The sequence below is a fragment of the Notolepis coatsorum genome, assembly GCF_963971535.1.
Source record: "Notolepis coatsorum genome assembly, chromosome: 17".
NCBI classification, from domain to species: Eukaryota; Metazoa; Chordata; class Actinopteri; order Aulopiformes; family Paralepididae; genus Notolepis; species Notolepis coatsorum.
This window is the reverse complement of record NC_140181.1, coordinates 104,147,356-104,174,735: the sequence shown is the minus strand read 5'-3', so window position 1 is coordinate 104,174,735 and position 27,380 is coordinate 104,147,356. Positions and strand designations below refer to the sequence as shown.

The following is a 27,380-nucleotide window of genomic DNA, read 5'->3' as shown; positions in this document are numbered from 1 at the left end:
AAGTGGTGCTGATGATGCAAAGTGCAGCACGGCAGATAACGGGAGCGGGAGGGGCGGTACTCTGAACTCTTGTGCCCCCCCCCCCCCATGCCTCAGGTCCTCATGATGATTGCTAACTAATTTTCCTTATCGTTTCTTTGCGGCAAAGTGCTTTTTGGGGGACGAGAACAATATGGATAATAGTCGCAATCGCAACACAATCTAACCTGCAGCCTGCCCTGCGGTTTAATGAGCAGCGCGCTCCCGTAGTGTCGCGATCACTGTCTGCAGCTCATGGTGACACCTCGACCACAGCAGGTTACAATCGATACTGTCGACGCTATTCTTTCCCTTGATCAATCGCTCCAATCAAAGATAGCTATCGGTTAAATGTACGACTGACCGGTTTGCAACAACAAAAAAAGAAGATAAAGCCTACGGAAGAACCTGCAACGAGAAGAAAACGGAACATGATCGGTGAGTGAGCATTTGGGAAATACAAATTGTTTATTAATAATGCGTCTATATTAGCAAAAGTCCAACACCAGGGCTATTCATTTGTATTCAATATCTGTATGACTTGATATCGCTAGTTTAAAGCGTGCACTTTATCTATCGCTGGTGGTGTCCCCAACTCTCCATCATGCGATGTACTGCCGATCAAGTGTGGCAGCTCTGAATTTATAGCGCACATCACACGCACGTTGCCACATTTGAGCGTGTGTTTTTTTCTCCTCCACGAGATCATCCTCAGAGCATCCTCCTCTCTCCAGACCTCCACTAGTGTCAGTCTGGTGCACAGCGCGTACGAGTTTCTCCACGATGCCAGTGATCTCAGCTGCTGAGCATCACTCGATTTCAAGTCTTTAAAAAAGAAAAATTATTATGAGTAGATACATTTATTAAGTATATACGCATATCATTCATTTTTACACTCGGATCAATGTATATAGACGCGTTTAAACGGATCCTTTTTGAAAGGCTGACTTGCTTGAAAAGAATGTGTGTGTGTCAGCGCCACGGCAGGTCAGTATTTTCTCTGAATTTTTAGTGGTGTGTGTGTGTGTGTGTGTGTGTGTGTGTGTTGTGTTGTGTGTGTTGTGTGTGTCACCTTGTGTCGGCGAGAGAGGGTGGAGAGAGGAAGGGAGAATAATGGGCTGCTGGTGATGAGGGTAGCAGATCACAGGTTGATAATAAATAAGGGTTTGACCGGTAAAGTTTGCCGTTAACTTCAGCTCAGGATTCAGATTCAGATTCAGAGTTTTATTTGCCACGTGGAAACAATACAATCTTTTTCATACAAAATCATAAATACCATACCATGGGCAAAAGGAGCAGGAAGAAGAATAATTCTTATACCTGCCCCTTATTCCTAGTACCCTGACATTTCCTTGGGCTGGCGTATCAAGTCATTCTTATAGCTTTCAAAAGTGTTTTTGCCACCCTGTTTATTTATTTGATATTGTTTTCTATGCCCATTGCTTTCTATCCTTTTTTTTTTTTTTTTTTTTAAACCCGGCATCAAGATCTGGCAGATACAGTTTGTTTTGTAATGTAAACAGAGGCACCTGTGCCGGGTTTGCCAGCAGTAAGCTGTATCAGAAAGAAAGATACATTAATGACTTGCAAAATGTATACGCTGTAGTTGATAACCAGATGTGTGTGTGGGGGGGGGGGGGGGGGTACGTTTGAGTGTGTGTTTTGCCTGCATGCACCTGTGTTGACTGTCACTGTTTGTAGGGTGTGTCCCATGGTTGAAACAGGGCAGCTTGTTTTGAATTGATGGATATTGTGTGACCCTGACCTCCCACTGTGCGCTGCTCTGGGCTTTGGGAGGCGTCAAGGTTATGCAGTTATTATGAATCATTAATTAAGTGGCAGGGATCTGTGACAGAAGGAGAGACGAGCGGGCGCTTTGAGGACTGAGTGTCTACACGTGTAGCTTTGAGGACTGTCTACACGTGTAGCTTTGAGGACTGTCTACACGTGTAGCTTTGAGGACTGTACACGTAGCTTTGAGGACTGTCTACACGTGTAGCTTTGAGGACTGTCTACATGTAGCTTTGAGGACTGTCTACAAGTGTACCTTTGAGGACTGTTCACATGTAGCTTTGAGGACTGTTCACATGTAGCTTTGAGGACTGTTCACATGTAGCTTTGAGGACTGTTCACATGTAGCTTTGAGGACTGTTCACATGTAGCTTTGAGGACTGTCCACATGTAGCTTTGAGGACTGTTCACATGTAGCGTTGAGGACTGTCTACACGTGTAGCTTTGAGGACTGTCTACACGTGTAGCTTTGAGGACTGTCTACATGTGTAGCTTTGAGGACTGTCTACACGTAGCTTTGAGGACTGTCTACATGTAGCTTTGAGGACTGTCTACACGTGTAGCTTTGAGGACTGTCTACACGTGTAGCTTTGAGGACTGTCTACACGTAGCTTTGAGGACTGTCTACATGTAGCTTTGAGGACTGTCTACATGTAGCTTTGAGGACTGTCTACATGTAGCTTTGAGGACTGTCTACACATGTAGCTTTGAGGACTGTCTACATGTGTAGCTTTGAGGACTGTCTACACGTGTAGCTTTGAGGACTGTCTACATGTAGCTTTGAGGACTGTCTACACGTGTAGCTTTGAGGACTGTCTACATGTGTAGCTTTGAGGACTGTCTACACGTGTAGCTTTGAGGACTGTCTACATGTAGCTTTGAGGACTGTCTACACGTGTAGCTTTGAGGACTGTCTACATGTAGCTTTGAGGACTGTCTACATGTAGCTTTGAGGACTGTACACGTAGCTTTGAGGACTGTTCACATGTAGCGTTGAGGACTGTCTACATGTGTAGCTTTGAGGACTGTCTACATGTAGCTTTGAGGACTGTCTACACGTGTAGCTTTGAGGACTGTTCACACGTAGCTTTGAGGACTGTTCACATGTAGCGTTGAGGACTGTCTACACGTGTAGCTTTGAGGACTGTTCACATGTAGCTTTGAGGACTGTTCACATGTAGCTTTGAGGACTGTACACATGTAGCTTTGAGGACTGTCTACACATGTAGCTTTGAGGACTGTTCACATGTAGCTTTGAGGACTGTTCACATGTAGCTTTGAGGACTGTTCACATGTAGCTTTGAGGACTGTCTACATGTAGCTTTGAGGACTGTCCACATGTAGCTTTGAGGACTGTACACATGTAGCTTTGAGGACTGTTCACATGTAGCTTTGAGGACTGTTCACATGTAGCTTTGAGGACTGTTCACATGTAGCTTTGAGGACTGTTCACATGTAGCTTTGAGGACTGTTCACATGTAGCTTTGAGGACTGTCCACATGTAGCTTTGAGGACTGTTCACATGTAGCTTTGAGGACTGTTCACATGTAGCTTTGAGGACTGTCCACATGTAGCTTTGAGGACTGTTCACATGTAGCTTTGAGGACTGTTCACATGTAGCTTTGAGGACTGTTCACATGTAGCTTTGAGGACTGTCCACATGTAGCTTTGAGGACTGTCCACATGTAGCTTTGAGGACTGTTCACATGTAGCTTTGAGGACTGTTCACATGTAGCTTTGAGGACTGTCCACATGTAGCTTTGAGGACTGTTCACATGTAGCTTTGAGGACTGTCCACATGTAGCTTTGAGGACTGTTCACATGTAGCTTTGAGGACTGTTCACATGTAGCTTTGAGGACTGTTCACATGTAGCTTTGAGGACTGTCCACATGTAGCTTTGAGGACTGTTCACATGTAGCTTTGAGGACTGTCTACATGTAGCTTTGAGGACTGTTCACATGTAGCTTTGAGGACTGTCTACATGTAGCTTTGAGGACTGTCTATAAGTAGCTTTGAGGACTGTCCACATGTAGCTTTGAGGACTGTTCACACGTAGCTTTGAGGACTGTTCACATGTAGCTTTGAGGACTGTCTACATGTAGCTTTGAGGACTGTCTACACGTGTAGCTTTGAGGACTGTTCACATGTAGCTTTGAGGACTGTTCACATGTAGCTTTGAGGACTGTTCACACGTAGCTTTGAGGACTGTTCACATGTAGCTTTGAGGACTGTCCACATGTAGCTTTGAGGACTGTACACATGTAGCTTTGAGGACTGTTCACATGTAGCTTTGAGGACTGTCCACATGTAGCTTTGAGGACTGTTCACATGTAGCTTTGAGGACTGTTCACATGTAGCTTTGAGGACTGTCCACATGTAGCTTTGAGGACTGTCCACATGTAGCTTTGAGGACTGTCTACATGTAGCTTTGAGGACTGTTCACACGTAGCTTTGAGGACTGTCTACCAGTAGCTTTGAGGACTGTCCACATGTAGCTTTGAGGACTGTTCACATGTAGCTTTGAGGACTGTACACATGTAGCTTTGAGGACTGTCTACATGTAGCTTTGAGGACTGTTCACACGTAGCTTTGAGGACTGTCCACATGTAGCTTTGAGGACTGTTCACACGTAGCTTTGAGGACTGTCTACATGTAGCTTTGAGGACTGTCCACATGTAGCTTTGAGGACTGTCCACATGTAGCTTTGAGGACTGTTCACATGTAGCTTTGAGGACTGTTCACATGTAGCTTTGAGGACTGTCTACATGTAGCTTTGAGGACTGTCCACATGTAGCTTTGAGGACTGTTCACATGTAGCTTTGAGGACTGTCCACACGACACACATTGTACACTCTCATTGTGATTCCCAGTAGTGCTTGTTTTCGCCTCTCCTCACACCATCTCACCCTCAGGCCTCAGTAGAATTGCTATGCCCAACAATAACCCATTTTGGACAGTTCATCACCAATGAAGCCTTCGGGCGTTATTAATTCTCTTTTCTTTGATCCCTCTCTTTTTAACCCGAAGCGACGTCTGAATCATCTCGTCAGCGGGGGCAAAGCATGCGTGCGCGGGTGTATCACTTCTTCATACCAGCTAACGAGAGAGAAAGAGAGAGAGAGAGAGAGAGATAGAGAGAGCGAGAGAGAGACATGAAGCGGATGCATTTTCTCTACCCTCTGTAGGGTCAGCATGCACGTCACCTGGGAGAGGTTGACTCTTAATTACGCTCCTGTTGTGTCCTTGGCAGTCATGCATATTCATTATGACGTTTTTCTAAGGTGTGGTTGAACGAGGAACGATGTGGGTGAGATGAGGGGGGGGTACGTGTACAGCAGTTTACCCTTGAAGGGGCAGGGCTATGCAGACCCCCCCCCACACCCCCCCTCCCCATCTGTGGTCCAAACCTTTGCTCCCGGGGCCCGGGGCCGCTGCATTGAAATTCAGTAGTTGTAGTAGTTGCTGCCGGCTCTATTATTAGATCTAACAACGGCTCATATTTTGGTCTGCTCATTTTTAGAACCAGTGCAAAAGGCTGCCACCGGAACCAAATACCCCCCCCCCCCCCCCCCCCCCCCCCTGCTTGCTATAGAGTCGATGCCCATGTCGCCGTGGGCGGCAGACCGGAGGAGTTGGATCGGACAAGGCCGGGGCTTAAGTGGTCGGACATAAATAACAAGGACGGGGGGGGGGAGGGGGGGGGGACGACGACGAGTCGATGGCTAAATCAATGGCATTGTGCGAAATAACAATTGCGCAGCAGTATTTTTTTTTCGAAATGTCAAGGAGGTGCCGTGAAAAGGTTGTATCCTTGGGTCAGATCCGAGTCGAGTGAGGAGGACTGGGATCGATATCAGGTGGCGGTGAGACAGGCATCGAGAGGAGCCAGGGAGAGGGTCACCTTCAACCAATCCGTATACTGAATCAGCACTATCCCCCCCTCGCACACACACACACACACACACACACACACACTCCCTCTTACACATGCGTGCACACACACACACACACACACACACACTCCCTCTTACACATGCGTGCACACGCGCATGCACACAAACTTCACCTCGGCCGCCGTGCTCAGGTTACCGCACACTGTGACCTGCTGTAGCCACTCCTCCTCTCCCTACGATTCCTACATGAATAATTCATGTTTATCGTTCTCTCAACAAACATCCTTTTTTTTCTCCAGTTTCTCCCTCTATGATTTTTGTTTTCTTTCAGGCGTAAAGGCCGCTGCCGCCTGTCAGGATCTCGTTGTCTGTCTGCCAACCCACCCCCCTCCTCCTCCTCCTCCTCCTCCTCCTCCTCCTCCTCCTCCTCCTCCTCTGTTTTCTCCCATCTCTGCATCCCTTATCCATCATCTTCGTTAAGGAGCTAAAAACGCTTCTCCTTCGGCCTGTTAAATTAAACGGCTATCTCTCCCCCGATGAAAGCTCATCTGTGATCTCAGCGAGGAGGAGGAGGAGGAGTGTCCTGGCAGATTGAGGAGGAGGGGGGTCCCCCGTTGTGATGCTGGTGGTGATCATCAGGAAGAGAGAGAGTATACACACACAGACAGACACCAGTGGGCGCCGGCTGAACCGAACACCAGCGACTACTAATGCGCCCCCCCCCCCCCCCCCCCGCCCCGACCTTGTTCGCGGTGAGGTTAAACACAACAGTTTCCCCCAAAGGGTAGATCACGGAGAGACCTCTGTGTCCAACCTGTCAGGTGCATGGCTCCCCGCCTTCCTCTGTGTGTGCGTGTGTGCGTGTGTGTGTGTGTGTGCGTGCGCGTGCACATGTGCATACATGTGTAGTTGGCCTACGCGTGCGCCGCCTGTGTGTCACGTCAGTTTAACTTCCTCAGATCTCTCCGATGATTAAAAGTAGTTTTTAGTCTCTCACAAGGCCCCGCTGTGTGCGCGAAAGCACGGCAGAATATCATCAATAGAGCACTCAGGCTGCTGTGGGTTGTGGATTGATCACAGATGAGCTGAGGATATGGATGTACGTTTCACTGAATACAATACGTTTTATGTCCGATATTATCGGCCGACCGGCAGATATCGGCAGTAAAATGTGATATCGGATTTTTTTTTTTTTTTTTTTTTTTTTTACATTTATTTAACCTTTATTTACTCAGGCAAGCAAGTAAGAACCAATTCTTATTTTATTTATTGTCAAAAGTATGCATGTTGGTTTAATTCAACAACAAGAGATATGTAATGTTAATTTTTACTTTTTCAATTATCATATTTTGCACAGATAATGCTTACATTTAGAAAGCCTTTTGAATGCATCCAGTGACATTATTAATTACCTGAAATTATTCAGTTTTTTTGGGGGGAAACCCTGCATATATCGGTATCGGTTGATATCGGTATCGGTATCGAAATTAAGAGTTGGACAATATCGGAATATCGGTATCGGTAAAAAAGCCAATATCGAGCATCCCTACCACATATTCATCTTGAGCTTATATTTGTCACAGCGTGTGTGCACAGTGTGTGTGTGTGTGTGTGTGTGTGTGTGTGAGAGATAAGAGAGAGAATATGTGTTTGTGTGTGAGAGATAAGAGAGGGAATATGTGTTTGTGTGTGCGTGCATGTGCGTCCACGGGCAGGCGTCGTGTGTACATACCGGTATGCATGTGTGTGTGTGTGTGTGTGTGTGTGTGTGTGTGCGTTCGCCTGCTAGCGCGCGTGTATATGACAGAGGGAGTTATTTTGTGTCTTTCATCCCACAAGCATTTAATCTTTTATTTTTAAATCTGCCATTGCTGTCTGTTTTGTGTTGAACACTCGCGTGTCCTAGATCTGAAAGTGAGTGAGCATCGGGGACATTTCTGAACACAAAACACACCCGGCGCTCGTTGCGTGCGTCGGCCGCGTGCGAATATAGGGAGAGGTCGGGTGAAAGATGCTGAATAAGATGAAAACTCGAGTGCTCAGAACCCTCGTCTGCATTTCCTCAGTCAGTCTACACGGCTTCTATTTAACCCTTTCACTACCACACACTACAGACGGTTAACCCTTTCACTACAGACGGGTTTTACGTATGGATTTAACGCGTTGGACCCAGATGCAGTGCAGAACAGAGGAGACTAGTAGATGTTGCCAAAAAGTAACAGTGTTTATTTGAGCCGCCGATCATAAAAAAGTCATATATATGTAAGGGATGCAAATAGCTTGCTATATTTCTACACATAGTGAGACCATTATGAACAGGTACATGGTCCTATCACAAGCTAGGCGGGAGTTTTCAGAACAAGGCTATCAAAGTTGAGTATCTGACAGGGCGTATCGAGGCAGATTGAAAAGTGACGTTGACCATGAAAGAGGCACGGATTAACCTTCTCTTCATGAAGATTACAAGAAGTTGACTTTAAAGGGGAACTATCTTATAAATGGCCTTTTTCAGTGTTTAGCATTGTTTCCTAGCTATGTGGACTTATATTAATAGGATCTATGTCTCTAATTCTCATATTGGCGCATTCTTCCAATTCTCCTCTCACAATATTCACCCTCACTGAACTGAGTCATCTGAAAATGTGCATATCTGTGATGTCAGAGATTTCTCAGCTGCATAATAATGTGGCAGTTGGTGTGGCAGTTGGCACCAGGCCACACAGTGGTTGGAGCCCAGCCTCAAAACAGCTTAAGATCTTGAGGTAGAAAAATGCTGTTTTTGAGTACCTGATTAGAAATACAAAACAATGAATAATAATAAAAAAAATAACTTACAGAGGTGTTCCATAGACTCACAGGAATTGTGTAAAAGTGCCCAAATAGTGAAAGAAATAGTAAAATAGTACCGAAGTGTGTGTTCACCTTAACCTGAGTTTTAAGTGACAGGGCGTTCACATCGTGGCTGTGCGAATATCATGCTAGCAGTACTAATGGCGGAGTTCGTTTTTGGAAAAGGACATCGACTGAGAGCGAAAGAGGCTTCGTCAGTGCTGTGGGTTTCAAGAAGACGAATTACGTTGCTGAACAAAGAAGCAGACGTATGTTCTGTGAGCGTTTTGATGAAGTCTTAATAAGCTCAAAGTTAGTAACTACCACCGGGACATGCGGCGGTCAGTACGTGTAATGTTTCACGTCAAGTGTGGCTTCGCGCCTCTCTCTATTACAGTAGCACTCAAAGTGATTTTTCTTTATTGTGTAAGAAACTTCAGAATGTTACCTTTCAAAAGAGACTAGACTCATGCATGTGCTATAAGTATAAAGTATAATAAATAGCGAATTACTTTGGGTATGCAATCGACAGGCGTTTTATGCAAAATGTGCCAGACTGTTTAAGGGGTTAACCCTTTCACTACCACACTACAGACGGTTAACCCTTTCACTACCACACTAACGAAGGTTAACCCTCTCACTACCACACTAACAAAGGTTAACCCTTTCACTACCACACTAACGAATGTTAACCCTTTCACTACCATACTACCAAAGGTTAACCCTTTCAGTACCACACTACTACTAGTGTGGTAGTGAAAGGTTAACCTTCGGTAGTGTGGTAGAGAAAGGGTTAAGATGCTTTGCTTGGCTGACCTACAGTACAACCCGTGGGAGGATGTGAGATTAGGAGCAGTGCGCTCCCAATACATGTCGGACTGAAGAGAGCTTAGTGCCACTAGGGTTCAATGGGATCATGTTTATTATTTTTTTCTATTGTATTTATTTAACCTTTATTTAACCAGGCAGGTCAATTAAGAAAAATTCTTATTTATAATGACAGACTGGTGAGGGGACACAAATGCTTCTTGAAGGGTAACAGGGAAAGGGGACAAATGTTTTTTATACAATAAAATAGAAAAGAGACAGACGATACATACATCACAGAGGTAAGGGAAATAATTTAAACACAACAACACATCACATCAAACATACATGAAGCAGAACAGTCAAATTACAGTTAAAAGTAGGTGTGTGTGTGTAAACAACTCTGTGATAGAGTGAGGGGGTTCAATTTGTCCATTTTCAAAGTCTTTTGCATCTCATTCCAACTGCTGGCAGCAGAAAATAGGAAGGAGGGTTGACTAAAGGAGGCGTTAACATGGGGAACATCTAGCGAGATATGGTGAGGAGCAGCTCTGGTGTTATAGAGATATGGTGAGCTGTTACGGTTTGATAGGTGTGTTGGACCCAGGTGCAGTGCAGAACGGATTGACGAGAGGCAGGTGTTGATTCTCAAACAAAGGGTTACTGTTTTATTGTAGAGCATGTAAGGCGTACAGGCTGACAACGGCGAACAAACAAAAGGGGAGAGTACATGTCTCTAAAAAGAGGGAAAGCAAAGGGGAGAAATCAAGTCTCCAAAAAGCACAATACAGGGAATATATGTCGACGACGATGCGGCATATACACACAGCGATAATACATTACATAACGGATTGGCACAGCAATCAAAGCAACATTACAACGAAGAACAAAAGCTAATGTACTTATCCTCCTATGGCAAGGAGCGATACGACTTACTCACAACGGTGTACTTACTCACGGATAGTCTGGCGATCGACTCACGGTGTCAGTAGTGACACGGAAGAGCATATAAAGACACCTTAACTAGACACACCAGGTGCCAATGAATGCAATTAGGACAGAGAGACAGGTCAAATACCACCAGGTAACGCTAGGGCTTTTGTTCCCTGAGGAGAGCAAAACCCTAAACGTTACAGTCAGCAGCTCTGGTGTTATAGAGGTATGGTGAGCAGCTCTGGTGTTATAGAGATATGGTGAGCAGCTCTGGTGTTATAGAGATATGGTGAGCAGCTCTGGTGTTATAGAGATATGGTGAGCAGCTCTGGTGTTATAGAGATATGGTGAGCAGCTCTGGTGTTATAGAGATATGGTGAGCAGCTCTGGTGTTATAGAGATATGGTCAGCAGCTCTGGTGTTATAGAGATATGGTGAACAGCTCTGGTGTTATAGAGATATGGTGAGCAGCTCTGGTGTTATAGAGATATGGTGAGCTGTGTTATAGAGATATGGTGAGCAGCTCTGGTGTTATAGAGGTATGGTGAGCAGCTCTGGTGTTATAGAGATATGGTGAGCAGCTCTGGTGTTATAGAGATATGGTGAGCAGCTCTGGTGTTATAGAGATATGGTGAGCAGCTCGGTGTTATAGAGATATGGTGAGCAGCTCTGTTGTTATAGAGATATGGTGAGCAGCTCTGGTGTTATAGAGATATGGTGAGCAGCTCTGGTGTTATAGAGATATGGTGAGCAGCTCTGGTGTTATAGAGATATGGTGAGCAGCTCTGGTGTTATAGAGATATGGTGAGCAGCTCTGGTGTTATAGAGATATGGTGAGCAGCTCTGGTGTTATAGAGATATGGTGAGCAGCTCTGTTGTTATAGAGATATGGTGAGCAGCTCTGGTGTTATAGAGATATGGTGAGCAGCTCTGGTGTTATAGAGATATGGTGAGCAGCTCTGGTGTTATAGAGATATGGTGAGCAGCTCTGGTGTTATAGAGATATGGTGAGCAGCTCTGGTGTTATAGAGATATGGTGAGCAGCTCTGGTGTTATAGAGATATGGTGAGCATATCTGGTGTTATAGAGATATGGTGAGCAGCTCTGGTGTTATAGAGATATGGTGAGCAGCTCTGGTGTTATAGAGATATGGTGAGTAGCTCTGGTGTTATAGAGATATGGTGAGCAGCTCTGGTGTTATATAGATATGGTGAGCAGCTCTGGTGTTATAGAGATATGGTGAGCTGTGTTATAGAGATATGGTGATCAGCTCTGGTGTTATAGAGATATGGTGATCAGCTCTGGTGTTATAGAGATATGGTGAGCAGCTCTGGTGTTATAGAGATATGGTGAGCAGCTCTGGTGTTATAGAGATATGGTGATCAGCTCTGGTGTTATAGAGATATGGTGAGCAGCTCTGGTGTTATAGAGATATGGTGAGCAGCTCTGGTGTTATAGAGATATGGTGAGCAGCTCTGGTGTTATAGAGATATGGTGAGCAGCTCTGGTGTTATAGAGATATGGTGAGCAGCTCTGGTGTTATAGAGATATGGTGAGCAGCTCTGTTGTTATAGAGATATGGTGAGCAGCTCTGGTGTTATAGAGATATGGTGAGCAGCTCTGGTGTTATAGAGATATGGTGAGCTGTGTTATAGAGATATGGTGATCAGCTCTGGTGTTATAGAGATATGGTGAGCAGCTCTGGTGTTATAGAGATATGGTGAGCAGCTCTGGTGTTATAGAGATATGGTGAGCAGCTCTGGTGTTATAGAGATATGGTAAGCAGCTCTGGTGTTATAGAGATATGGTGAGCAGCTCTGGTGTTATAGAGATATGGTGAGCAGCTCTGGTGTTATAGAGATATGGTGAGCAGCTCTGGTGTTATAGAGATATGGTGAGCAGCTCTGGTGTTATAGAGATATGGTGAGCAGCTCTGGTGTTATAGAGATATGGTGAGCAGCTCTGGTGTTATAGAGATATGGTGAGCTGTGTTATAGAGATATGGTGATCAGCTCTGGTGTTATAGAGATATGGTGATCAGCTCTGGTGTTATAGAGATATGGTGATCAGCTCTGGTGTTATAGAGATATGGTGAGCAGCTCTGGTGTTATAGAGATATGGTGAGCAGCTCTGGTGTTATAGAGATATGGTGAGCAGCTCTGGTGTTATAGAGATATGGTGAGCAGCTCTGGTGTTATAGAGATATGGTGAGCAGCTCTGGTGTTATATAGATATGGTGAGCAGCTCTGGTGTTATAGAGATATGGTGAGCAGCTCTGGTGTTATAGAGATATGGTGAGCAGCTCTGGTGTTATATAGATATGGTGAGCAGCTCTGGTGTTATAGAGATATGGTGAGCTGTGTTATAGAGATATGGTGAGCAGCTCTGGTGTTATAGAGATATGGTGAGCAGCTCTGGTGTTATATAGATATGGTGAGCAGCTCTGGTGTTATAGAGATATGGTGAGCAGCTCTGGTGTTATATAGATATGGTGAGCAGCTCTGGTGTTATAGAGATATGGTGAGCAGCTCTGGTGTTATAGAGATATGGTGAGCAGCTCTGGTGTTATAGAGATATGGTGAGCTGTGTTATAGAGATATGGTGAGCAGCTCTGGTGTTATAGAGATATGGTGAGCAGCTCTGGTGTTATAGAGATATGGTGAGCAGCTCTGGTGTTATAGAGATATGGTGAGCAGCTCTGGTGTTATAGAGATATGGTGAGCAGCTCTGGTGTTATAGAGATATGGTGAGCAGCTCTGGTGTTATAGAGATATGGTGAGCAGCTCTGGTGTTATAGAGATATGGTGAGCAGCTCTGGTGTTATAGAGATATGGTGAGCAGCTCTGGTGTTATAGAGATATGGTGAGCAGCTCTGGTGTTATAGAGATATGGTGAGCAGCTCTGGTGTTATAGAGATATGGTGAGCAGCTCTGGTGTTATAGAGATATGGTGAGCAGCTCTGGTGTTATAGAGATATGGTGAGCAGCTCTGGTGTTATAGAGATATGGTGAGCAGCTCTGGTGTTATAGAGATATGGTGAGCAGCTCTGGTGTTATAGAGATATGGTGAGCAGCTCTGTTGTTATAGAGATATGGTGAGCAGCTCTGGTGTTATAGAGATATGGTGAGCAGCTCTGGTGTTATAGAGATATGGTGAGCTGTGTTATAGAGATATGGTGATCAGCTCTGGTGTTATAGAGATATGGTGAGCAGCTCTGGTGTTATAGAGATATGGTGAGCAGCTCTGGTGTTATAGAGATATGGTGAGCAGCTCTGGTGTTATAGAGATATGGTAAGCAGCTCTGGTGTTATAGAGATATGGTGAGCAGCTCTGGTGTTATAGAGATATGGTGAGCAGCTCTGGTGTTATAGAGATATGGTGAGCAGCTCTGGTGTTATAGAGATATGGTGAGCAGCTCTGGTGTTATAGAGATATGGTGAGCAGCTCTGGTGTTATAGAGATATGGTGAGCAGCTCTGGTGTTATAGAGATATGGTGAGCTGTGTTATAGAGATATGGTGATCAGCTCTGGTGTTATAGAGATATGGTGATCAGCTCTGGTGTTATAGAGATATGGTGATCAGCTCTGGTGTTATAGAGATATGGTGAGCAGCTCTGGTGTTATAGAGATATGGTGAGCAGCTCTGGTGTTATAGAGATATGGTGAGCAGCTCTGGTGTTATAGAGATATGGTGAGCAGCTCTGGTGTTATAGAGATATGGTGAGCAGCTCTGGTGTTATATAGATATGGTGAGCAGCTCTGGTGTTATAGAGATATGGTGAGCAGCTCTGGTGTTATAGAGATATGGTGAGCAGCTCTGGTGTTATATAGATATGGTGAGCAGCTCTGGTGTTATAGAGATATGGTGAGCTGTGTTATAGAGATATGGTGAGCAGCTCTGGTGTTATAGAGATATGGTGAGCAGCTCTGGTGTTATATAGATATGGTGAGCAGCTCTGGTGTTATAGAGATATGGTGAGCAGCTCTGGTGTTATATAGATATGGTGAGCAGCTCTGGTGTTATAGAGATATGGTGAGCAGCTCTGGTGTTGAGATATGGTGAGCAGCTCTGGTGTTATAGAGATATGGTGAGCAGCTCTGGTGTTATAGAGATATGGTGAGCAGCTCTGGTGTTATAGAGATATGGTGAGCTGTGTTATAGAGATATGGTGAGCAGCTCTGGTGTTATAGAGATATGGTGAGCAGCTCTGGTGTTATAGAGATATGGTGAGCAGCTCTGGTGTTATAGAGATATGGTGAGCAGCTCTGGTGTTATAGAGATATGGTGAGCAGCTCTGGTGTTATAGAGATATGGTGAGCAGCTCTGGTGTTATAGAGATATGGTGAGCAGCTCTGGTGTTATAGAGATATGGTGAGCAGCTCTGGTGTTATAGAGATATGGTGAGCTGTGTTATAGAGATATGGTGAGCAGCTCTGGTGTTATAGAGATATGGTGAGCAGCTCTGGTGTTATAGAGATATGGTGAGCAGCTCTGGTGTTATAGAGATATGGTGAGCAGCTCTGGTGTTATAGAGATATGGTGAGCAGCTCTGGTGTTATAGAGATATGGTGAGCAGCTCTGGTGTTATAGAGATATGGTGAGCAGCTCTGGTGTTATAGAGATATGGTGAGCAGCTCTGGTGTTATAGAGATATGGTGAGCAGCTCTGGTGTTATAGAGATATGGTGAGCAGCTCTGGTGTTATATAGATATGGTGAGCAGCTCTGGTGTTATAGAGATATGGTGAGCAGCTCTGGTGTTATAGAGATATGGTGAGCAGCTCTGGTGTTATAGAGATATGGTGAGCAGCTCTGGTGTTATAGAGATATGGTGAGCAGCTCTGGTGTTATAGAGATATGGTGAGCAGCTCTGGTGTTATAGAGATATGGTGATCAGCTCTGGTGTTATAGAGATATGGTGATCAGCTCTGGTGTTATAGAGATATGGTGATCAGCTCTGGTGTTATAGAGATATGGTGAGCAGCTCTGGTGTTATAGAGATATGGTGAGCAGCTCTGGTGTTATAGAGATATGGTGAGCAGCTCTGGTGTTATAGAGATATGGTGAGCAGCTCTGGTGTTATAGAGATATGGTGAGCAGCTCTGGTGTTATAGAGATATGGTGAGCAGCTCTGGTGTTATAGAGATATGGTGAGCAGCTCTGGTGTTATATAGATATGGTGAGCAGCTCTGGTGTTATAGAGATATGGTGAGCAGCTCTGGTGTTATAGAGATATGGTGAGCAGCTCTGGTGTTATAGAGATATGGTGATCAGCTCTGGTGTTATAGAGATATGGTGAGCAGCTCTGGTGTTATAGAGATATGGTGAGCAGCTCTGGTGTTATAGAGATATGGTGAGCAGCTCTGGTGTTATAGAGATATGGTGAGCAGCTCTGGTGTTATAGAGATATGGTGAGCAGCTCTGGTGTTATAGAGATATGGTGAGCAGCTCTGGTGTTATAGAGATATGGTGAGCAGCTCTGGTGTTATAGAGATATGGTGAGCAGCTCTGGTGTTATAGAGATATGGTGAGCAGCTCTGGTGTTATAGAGATATGGTGAGCAGCTCTGGTGTTATAGGGAGTAGATGACAATTTTAATAAATAAGGAGGGGTCAGACCAAGGAGGGTTTTGTAAATGAGTGTAAGCCAATTAATTTCTCCCTAAGAGTGTAACGATGCCCAATTTACAGATGTGTACTGTAAATAGTTTTTATTTAATTATTTTTCAACCACACACATTGTGCCCTTTGCACAGAGCTTTGGTGTAATTGGCAAATCGAGGGTCAAGCAGGTTTGGCTCTCAAACCTTCTAATTATGTTATGATGGTTGTGAGATTGCTAGTGATGATATTAAATTTGACTAATTTCAATCTACAAATGAAAAAAAATGGTTAGTGTTCTGAAGGTCCAGATTAACACTGAAAGTCTGCGTTTATTATTTTGTATAAATTATATATTGTTTATATATATAAGATATATATCTTTACGCCATCTGTTTGCATAACAGTATTCTTCGCTCGCCTTATTGGGTCCCATCCTTGACGTTGTAGGCGCCAGAGACGCGCCCCCTTGACATATTTTCTAGACATGTTCAGACACGCTCAGACAAGCCCAGAGCAAGCGCATTGATTCTGTACAGGTGAATAGGCTGAGCCCAATAGGGATCAGATAGAATATATTGTGTGGACGGTGCAAGCAGCCGCAGCGGCAGTAACACCACAGGAAAACTAGCAGAGGGGGAGTGTAAGACGTCCGGTACAGTTGTACACAGACCGATAGCGGTGTATCGTTATAGAGAGCTAATGGCTACTTAGATACAACTATAATATTGTCGAGCCATTATTGGCGCAGTATAGTGACTCGTGTAAGCGAAGTAACGTGGAGAGACTTATAGTTAAACCCAGCGCCGTTTGGATATAACTACTCATTGGAGACCGTCTGCGGGTTAGCTTCAAGTACAAACGAAGCTAGCTAGCTACCATCTATGCCAACGGGCTTTTGGATTAATAGCTATTAACCCTGCCATCGGGCGCTAGGATTATAAGGACCGGTTCCGTACGAGACCCCTTCTTCCAGCGGCGACAGGATTATCCGACCAGTCTACAGTCTCTCTGGGGCAGGAGCTCTAGAGAGAACCCATCGTCTCCAGCCACCATTTGCTTTTCCCTGTATCGCCTCTTTCGTCTCACTCCCTTCAGAGCTCCGGTCGAGTATCCGTAATCTAGGAACTATTCATTACCGCTGACTTTGTTGCACTGACATTCTATTATTAAAGGAGAACCGTGATAACTAATATGTATGTTGCTATGACTATTAAAATGCTGTTAACTTGGTATCCCTGTCCCCGCGCAGTCAATTGAGTGTCCGCCATTTTGTCTAACTGTACTGTCTGGCTATTAATATTCTTTAGTAGTGGTTTAATCTAAACAATCTTTAATACAGTCAGGGTTGTGTAGCCCCTTAGCTACAGTTAGTAAGTTATTTTATTTGATTAAAATGAAAATGTTCCTTCTTCTGTGAAGCACCTTGAGATCTTACTGAGTTTAAAGTGTGCTATATAAATGAAATCTATTATTATTATTCATTAGAGTGCCAGCCACGCCAATCGTCATTTTATCAGCCCCCCCAGTGAGTGCTGACGACGACAAATGTAATTTTCTTTTTTTTATTAGCGATCTGAATTCATATTTCATAAACCGAGTCTCCCGTTGGTACAGCAGCCCCTCCAGGAGCTCAGATGGGAAAAAAGCACCCCTCTATAATAATAATAATGATAGATTTCATTTATATAGCACACTTTAAACTCAGTGAGATCTCAAGGTGCTTCACAGAAGAAGGAACATTTTAATTTTAAGGTAAAGACTATAAATGTTGGAAATAAGTATGTTTTTAAGGCTACTTCTTTTAGTTTTTGTTTATTTTTATCCCCCACAGGGAAGCTTTTTGTTTTGTTTGAGCATAGGCCTATAGACTTAATCATGTGCAATCATGGATTTTTCAAAAAGGTATTGAAATGGCAACAGGGCCTAATAGTGCAATTTCCAAATGGCAGAAGGCTACTTGATGAAGGCGAAATGTGTCAGAACACCATCTGCTGCTGCACAGGATCACCGGCCAAAAATGACATCATGATCATTTAATACCTTTTTAATGAAAAGGAAAATGAAGACTCAAAAATGATCATTGCTTCTAATATCACGATTCATATCGCAATTACAATATTTGTTAAAAGAATCGCAATGTGACCCCCATCAAAAGCATTCAGCTCTATTCTGGGCCTTTGAGAGCAGTTTTTCAGTCTTTCAAGGCTTCCAACTGCAGTGTTTGTACCACTGCTTTTTTTGTGCAGTCGACTTGTCTTGACTTATGCACGCCTGCCAAATGAACTTCATTACACTACATTATTTTCAAAATTGTTTTAATCCTAAAAAGATAATAATTTAAAGGGGAACTATTTTACTATTTCTTTCACTATTTGGGCACTTTTACACAATTCCTGTGAGTTTATGGAACACCTCTGTAATTATATATTTTTTTTAATTCATTGTTTTGTATTTCTAATCAAGTCCTCAAGAACAGCATTTTTCTACCTGAAGATCTTAAGCTGTTTTGAGGCTGGGCTCCTAAACCACTGTGTGTGGCCGTCGCGCGTCGCGGCATCTGGGACATTAACATGCAGCGGTGTCTCTCTGACATCACAAATCATCACATTTTCAGATGACTCAGTTCAGTGAGGGTGAATATTGTGAGAGGAGAATTGGAAGAATGTGCCAATATGAGAATTAGAGACATAGATCATATTAAAACGAGTTAGTATAGCGATCAGCCCAAGCCAAGGCAATGCTGACTCCGGGAGTCGAGACCGCAGTCTCTTGCATTGGTGACAAGGGCAATCTCCGCTACGCCACCTGACCGTGTTTTTTTTTTACATTTAAGTTTGACATATTTAGTACATTTGCTGTAATACAGTTGTTCTTAATTTTCTCACTTGCTACGTGATAGTTATTATGTTCTCAATTGTGGCTGTGTCTGACAAAAGTTAACAATAAATAATGTTATTAGGAATAAATGTGCCTCCTGCGTGAACTGTGCATAGCTGAATAGACTGTATTTTAACTTCGGTCATATGGTGGTACTTGGAAAGCCAGCTACATTCTCAGGTGGTACTTGGTGTAAAAAGGTTGAGAACCACTGCTCTAGACATAAGCAATGAATGAGTTTAAAGCTAAGCTACGTTTTTCTCTCTTGTTAGAAGAGGGATCACTTCATCAGTTAGATTTGATTTGATCTTTATTTATCTCGAACATTTTCAACCATAAACACACACATTTGTAATAACAAAAAAAAAACTAAAATGAAATAAAATACAAATACAATTAAATATATCTTCCTATGGAAGCAATAATCAACATAGCTCAAGACAAATGGTTTTGTTTGAGAAAGGACAGAAAGAAGCAAAGCGTATCTGGTCCTGCCCCTTCCTTACAATATCATATTATTATGTAATAAGTTATCTATCAATAGTAGGGCTGTCAGTTTATCGCGTTAATTAGATTAATTAATTACACAGCAAATTATCGCGTTATGAAAATTAACTCAAAATTAATTACAAAAAAAAATAAAAAAATATATAATTTTTTTGTATCTCATTCATTCCATGAGAATGTAGAATACACATTTACAGACTTTTTTTTTAATATGGTCCATTTGCATGTTCTTGGTATCTGATTCTAGGGACATCTATGAATCTCAGGGAATGTATTCCCAGTGTCAGAAATACTGGGGGCTAGATCGACAAAGAATGGATTGCACGGTGCAAGTTGCACCCTTACTTACAATTCATTATGAATTGAAAATGGGGGACCCTGATGTAAACAAGACGAAAGTCTTTCTCTGGTCTGCATGCCCTTAACAATTGTGTGTATTGAGCCGTACTGTTATGGTTTGTAACCGACCCCAATCGCACAACACAAGACAGGTATGAGAGTAAGCCAAAACAGGGCAAATATTTATTATAGAACAAAAAGCGGCACAGTCCCTTTAAGGGAAAACACAAAAACACTAGAGTCAAGGAAATATGGAAAATGCGGCACTGTGCCTTTAAGAGGCGAACAGGCTAAGGGACTAAGGCTAAGGGCCAGGGCTAAAAATAAATATAATCTGATTGATTGAGGTAATGAGGGACTTAAAATTAGCCTATAGATAACGCATTTAACTTGTCGGCGAGGCGATTGAGCCGTACTGCAATCTGTTAATAAAGTTTTAAATCAATTAATCAATCAATGCCGTTAGAAGATCAGGATCTCTGCTATCGATAGGTGCTGGCTTTTCAACTGAAGCGGCCGCGCGCACTTATCCTGGGTCTCAAGTCTGGTTCGAGTTAACGAGACTGAATCCACCTTCGAGGAACAGGAAAATCCCGGCTTCAAACATCGGGTTAACTGAATCTGGATAATGGGACTCTTGATCGACTTAGTTGAACCAGGTACGGGGAATAGGGCCCAGGTGTAGGTATCTTACTGAACAATCAGTGTTTTTCTCATCTCACCCACATCTAGACACTCATCACCAAGAGAGAATTGTACACATATAAATAGAGATCCTTAAAGTTCTGTGAAGCTGAGAAACATCCCATGTAGGCTTCATTTTACTCACTCATATCACGCAGAAACTACAAATGATCAATTTCACATGAGCAAGCAACTTACTGAAACTAATGAGAGTGGTGAAACTGAGATCTGGACTGCAGTACCCAATGCACGGTCTGGTTTGAGAGCAGTGGTGAGATGCGTAAAATATCGAGCAGGTGGGAGTCAGTCGACCTCACGCAACTCTTGTTCAAGTAACAAGTTCATAACAGAGAATGTCTGCTCACAGATTATATGTAGAGCCGAAGAAGCTCAGCATTCTCTTTGCAAATGTTCACATTTCTGGGTATTTACCTTTTTATCCAGCTATCGGTAAAAGTCAGAATCCGGCTCCTTGAACATGGGCTAACTCCTTTAATGTCCGCTGATAACTCTTCAACTCTCCTGGCCACAGTGTTTCGAGCACGACACATATTAGCAAACTCTTGCTTCTTTTCGGGGCAAATGCTATCCACTGCCTTCATCAGTCTTCAATAAACTCGCCTTCTGTAAAAGGTTTGCACTGTTTTGCCATTAACATCGCCACTTCATAGCTTGCTTTGGTGCAGTTTTCGTTTGAACGGCAACGCTCTGTTCGCAAATTAGGCACACACACATGCTTCTGTATTTAGTGAAAAAACATTCTAATTTCTATCGCTCCTGGAAGCGGCGGCCCTCTTCATCAACTTTTCTTTTTTTAGGTGCATTCGCCATGGCTATTATTGCAGGATACATGGCCTCGCTGATGAAATGAGTTGTATTCCAGTAATACGTGCGCAGTTGTACGGTTGGCGTGCAGCATTCCGGACATAGTATGGGGGTCACGTGGAGACAGCTATTGCTAGAGAAGGTGCTGCCACCCTGAGGTGAAGAAAGAAATTGCAACTTGAACTTTTATGAATAATTCATTCAGGTTTGACGTGCTGGCGGGCAGGGCGTACTTTGATGGAAGGGATGGGAAGGGGGGATGGCCATTTTAGAAGGGGGATGATATTGACCGTTTCTATTTCAGGGGGGATGCCACCCCCCCCATCCCCCCTCAACTCGAGTACTGGGTATAAGCAGTGATGTACCTGAACGCGTTCAATGAACGATCGTTCGTGAACGCGTTCGTATTTTGGGCGAACGTGAACTGAACGGATGTTTTCCCCCCTAAATTAACGTAATTGAGAACGCGTTCATTCTCAGCGCTGTATAACAGCGTTCAAAAGTCTGTTCATTCTCAGCACTATATTATAACGGCGTCCAAACGTGTGCCAGATTTCATATGCCTTTCAGCCAAAAACCCAGTTAAAACACACCGTAAACAGGCTTTAAAATAATGCTGAAAACCACATAATCTGGCAATCGCTCTGGGCGGAGCTTCGGGGAGTCTCGTAGTAGAGCAGCAGCACTCGCACTTTTAGAAGGCGCTGCACTCGCTCAGAGTCAGACTCTACGACGTCGGCGTATGAGCATTTAAAAGAGTTTTAGTTAAAGTCAGTAAATGTTTTGCACTTTGAATATTGAACTTTGAGGTACAACCTTAGTTTCATACCTCAGCCTGGTTCCTACCTCGTGTTGTGTTAGTACAGAGTTATTATGTCGGCACATGTTTATATGTTTGCACAATGACTACTTTCACTTTTGGTACTTTAAGTATATTTAGATTATTATACTTAATAAAGACCATTCAAGAAGCACGTTTTTCCTCATGTTTTTGAAAATATACTGTAGAGATGAAAGCTGCAGCTGCTACTAGTGTGGACTGAATAGGCACAGCAAAGTGTTATGGAAATGCCAGTATTCTGTGGTTCTATTATGGGTTGTGGCAATCAATTTGAAAAATAATAGCTCGCAGCAACGTATTGAAAAAAGAACTATAAACTAGAAATTAGTTCATTTTTGAAACCATGAACTTTTGTTCAAAATTTAGAATTTTGAACTATGAACTGAACTAGTTCATTTAAAAATTTGTGAACTGTGAACTGAACTAGTTCATGTAGAAAGTGAACTTTCCCAACACATGGTATAAGTATACACACACATGCGATGGGCGACCCACAGGAACACACACACATGCACTGAGTCGCTGACGAGTCGTTCTCTGCACCTTCCATCTCGTCCTCCTTCCCCCCAAGGTCAGCCGGGAGCAGACAAGGGCTGCGGTGAGCGCCACGCCCGGGGACCAATCCAAGTGCTCCTATCCGTCTTCGTCAGGGACGCGACTGTCACGGTTGTAGTATTGAACCCAATATGCAGACAGAGACAGAACTGGCGAAAACCCAATAAGGGTATATTTAATAGGGATGGTCAATGTCCAGGCAGGGGTCGTTACACAGGGGAGATACTCATAATGTTCAGGGTGTGCGCGCGGGGGATAATAGCGTCAGACAGACGGGGGTCAGAGCGGGTACGGGTTAGTCAGCCACGCAGGTGTTCAGAGCAGTTCCTTGTGAGACAGCCAGTGTCTCCAGATCTTCGACCAAAGCCGGCTGGAGAGAGAGGATGAGAGTACAGAGTTAGACATGGTCAAAGAACAGGGATCCAGGCACAGAACAAGAGGACATCAGAGCACGAGAGAGAGGTATAGAACACAAGCATAATAGTACGACTAACTTGTAAATACGAAGTTACGATCTGGCAGCCCCTTGACATCTGGGGTGGAGTTATATCCCCGACGTAATTGGCCCACAGACGTCAGATCAGCTGCCATTCAAAACCCCACACCTGACCATAATGAGAGAGAGAGGGGAAAAGAGAGATAGAGAGAGAAAGGAGCACTGCCAGGCAGGAACCATGACAGTACCCCCCCCCCCCCCCCCCCCCTCAACGGGCGCCTCCCGGCGCACCTCCAGGGCGATCAGAATGCTGCTTGTGGAAGCTGGTCACGATGGACGGGTCCAGGATCAGACGTCGTTGAATCCAGCCGCGCTCCTCGCGACCGTAGCCCTCCCAGTCCACGAGGTACTGAAAACCTCTGCCCCCCGACGGTGTATGTCCAGCAGCCGCCGGACAGTCCAGGCGGGATGGTTATCGATAATCCGGGGGGGGGGGGGGGGGGGGGGGCAGGGGTAGGAGGAGACAGGGGACAGGAGGACACAGGCTTGATTTGGGACACATGGAAACGTGGGATGGACCCGTAGGGAACATGGAAGCCAGAGTCTGACAGAGGATCGGTTGATGATCCGGTTAATCCGGAGCGGACCGATGAACCTGGGAGCCAACTTGCAGCACTCGACCTTGAGAGGGAGATCGCGAGTCGACAGCCAAACCCCCTGGTCGGGGCGGCAGCGGGGAGCTGGAGTGCGGTGACGATCCGCCTGACGACGATAACGGGCAACGGAGCGTTGAAGACTGGACGAGCCCTCTTCCACGTCCGAACACAGCGACGTACAAACTCCTGGGCTGACGGGACCCTGACCTCTACTTCCTCATCCGGAAATAGCGGGGGCTGATAACCGAGGGCACACTGAAAAGGCGAGAGGCCGGTTGAAGTGTGTTGTGCGCATACTCCACCCAGATCAGCTGTTGGCTCCAGGTGGTGGGGTTAGAGGCGACCACACAACGCAAGACAGTCTCCATGTCTTGGTTCACTCGCTCCGTCTGACCATTAGACTGTGGGTGGAATCCTGACGACAGACTGGCAAATTGTTTGACGAGAACTGAGGGCCTCGGTCTGAAACAACGCTCGGAGGGAGACCGTGGAGCCGGAACACATGCTGCAACATGAGTTGCGCCGTCTCTTTAGCCTAAGGAAGTTTAGGCAGGGGGGATGAAATTGGCCGGCTTGGAGAAGCGGTCGACCACGGTAAGGACAGTGATATATAGCCGTCTGACGTAGGGAGTCCCGTGATGAAGTCAATAGATACGTGTGCAAAAAAGGAGGTAGGGACCGCACTCGGAATATCGTTGTTTTTATTTTCAAGTTGTTATAGCGCACAAAACGTTTTCAGCCATCCGGCTTTGTCATTTGTGCAAATGACAAATGTGACAAACACAACTTAAATAGGCTGTACTTGTACTTGACAACAGGTGGGAACAATCGGCAATCAGTCAACAGGCTAGGTTGACGTCATGATTAGTAGCAGGGCTAGATTGACAGGTAGATATCACAATATCACAATATCACATAAATGTGTATGATGGCTATGTATGAAAAACAACAAATTGATACATATTACAATACAATATTTTCAGACCTGTATGGAATAAAAAAGACAGTACATTGGGGGTATCAGGTTGTTAGACCGTTCATTAATCAGTGTACTAGTTTTTGTTTATACAGTAGATAACTTATGATAGCTAAAGGAATGGAGTCAAATTGAACTCTTCATTCATCCCAACTGGATACATAGATTTGAGCCGATGAATCCATACACATTCCCGTTGCAAAAGAAGTTGTTCATGGTTGCCACCCCTTCTATTAAGAAACACCATCTCTAGACCTATGCACTTGAGGTCATTAATTTTATGATCCATTTCGTTAAAATGTCGTGCCACAGGGGAATTAATGTCAGTCCGCTTTATATTGCTTCTGTGTTTTTTCAATCTGATTTTTAATTTGCGGGATGTCTGTCCAATATAGTATTTTTTACATGGGCAGAATAATAGATATATTATGTGTGTGGAATTACATGTAATTAGCGATCTGATCTTGTAATTCTTCCCGGTGTGGGAGTCGTGAAATGTGTTTGTTTTGATCATGTGGCTGCAAGATGTGCATGATCTACATGGGAAGCTCCCATGAATAAAAGGCTCTGGCTTTGAATAAGAGTCCGCTCTAACAAGGCGGCCCTTCAGGTTTGTAGCCCTTTTATGTGTAAAGCGTGGAGGGTGTTGGAAGCGATCATTTAAAGTTCTATCCGATGATAGAATGTGCCAGTGTTTCATGACTGTGGACTTGATAACGTAACTAAATGGATCATAAGTAAGGACATAATTAATGGTGCCTGGTGTTCTGTTTCTTTCTTTCTTCCGGAATAGTTATTTTCTTTCAATTTGGTTTACAGTGGCCATGGCAGAGAAAAAGACACTGCTTTGGGTAGCCCTTTTCATCAAATCGTCCCAACATATTTTCACTTTCGGAGTGGAACTCCTCCTGAGAGCTACAGATACGTTTGAGTCTGTATAGTTGACTTACAGGCAGGCTTTTCTTTAAAGGCACTGGGTGGTGACTAGAAAACTGTAGGAGATTGTTTTTATCCGTTGGTTTTCTGTAGATGGTTGTGGCAATTAGGTTATTAATTTTAGTTAGTTTTACATCTAGGAAGTGAATGGATTCTCTGCTCTTTTCCATACTAAAAGTGATGGATTCTACACAAGAGTTCAAATAAGACAAAAAGGATGACAGCTCTATCTCGTTTCCTGACCAGACCATGAAAATATCGTCGATAAATCGAACAAAGTATTTGATATAGGGTCCATACAACGCATTGATTGATACGTGTGACCATTGCCGGCATGGGACGGGTAACGGATGAAGGAGGCCGGATGGCGCTGAGTGTGTCGTCCTGCTCTGGGCGCAGGTGGTACAGGCCAGTATGAAGGACCGTGTGTCCGCCTCCAAGGTTGACCACCAGAAGTTCTGCCGCACGAACACTACGATGCGGTTAATACCAGGGTGACAGGTGAGCCTGCAGGAGTGTGCCCACTGGAGAACCACTGAACGAACAGAGTCCGGGATGAACAGGCGGTTAGGTGGACCCTTGCCGGGGTCGGGTTGGGCGCGTTGTGCAGCCCTGACGGCACGCTCGACGTCCCAAGTGACGGCAGCAATGAAGCATGAGGAGGGCAGGATGGGATCTGGGTCGGAACCGGACCCCTCCGTTGAGAAGAGACGAGACAAGGCATCAGGCTTGACATTCTGAGAACCGGGGCGATAAGACAAGTTAAGTCAAGTTGAATCTTCCAAAAAATAATGCCCACCGGGCTTGACGGGAATTGAGACGCTTGGCAGACTGGAGATACTCAAGTTTTTTATTTTATTTTATTTATTTATTTTCTTCACTTTTTCTGTATTTTTGCTCCCATCCCAATTATTTTAGTCGTTATGCCAATTCCCTTCCTGGTCGTTGCATGCATTGCCCCACTGTCGGCCTGGGGAGGGTGTAGAACTACCACATGCCTCCTCCGATACATGTGGAGTCAGCCAACCGCTTCTTTTCACCTGACATCAAGGAGTTTCACTGGGGGAATGTAACGCGTGGGAGGTTCACGCTATTTCCCCCAGATCCCCTCCCTGCTGAACAGGTGCCCCGACCGACCAGTAGGAGTCACAGTTTACAACGACCAGAACACGTACCCCGCCGGCTTCCCACCCGCTAACATTGCCAACTGTGTTAGTAGGGACGACTGACCAAGCCGGAGGTACCGCTGACAGCTGGATTCGATCCCGGAGTCTCTGCAGTGGTAGGCGAGTGCATTCTCCACTGCGCTACCCAGCCGCCCCTGATACTCAAGGTTTTTATGGTCGGTCCAAACGATGAAGGGATGAGTCGCTCCCCCCAACCAGTGACGCCACTCCTCTAGCGCCCGCTTCACCGCCAGCAGCTCTTGGTTGCCGAAGTCATAATTTCTCTCTGCTGGGGAGAGACGTCAAGAAAGAAAGGCACACGGATAGACTTGTTGTCTGTACGAGACAGTTGGGACAGAACCACACCCACCCCTGTGTCAGAAGCGTCAACCTCTACAATGAACTGTAGGTCAGGATGGGCGCGGAGACGAAGCGGCGCTTGAGGGGACGAAAAGCCGTATCTGCCTCAGGGGACTAGCGAAACACGGACTTAGTGGAGGTCAGGGCTGTAATTACGGATGAAGCGCCGATAAAAATGAGCGAAGCCTAGAAGGCTGCTTCATGGAGGAGGGTTGAGGCCACTGGGTGGCTGCTGAGACCTTGGCCGGATCCATCTGTACTTGTCCCTCGGAGATGATGTATCCCAGGAAAGACACGGAGGGAACATGAAATTCACACTTCTCTGCTTTAACAAACAGTTTGTTCTCC

At 44.6% G+C, this 27,380-nt stretch overlaps 1 protein-coding gene across 1 annotated transcript in view; it reads left to right on the top strand.

Annotated features, from left to right (window-relative positions):
- The first annotated feature begins 301 nt into the window (after positions 1-301).
- Positions 302-27,380, top strand: part of LOC311244199 (membrane-associated guanylate kinase, WW and PDZ domain-containing protein 3-like) — a 177,526-nt gene continuing 150,447 nt past the window's right edge. The window contains 1 exon segment of the mRNA XM_084333606.1: positions 302-456. The gene's annotated coding sequence lies outside the window, so the exon portion shown is untranslated.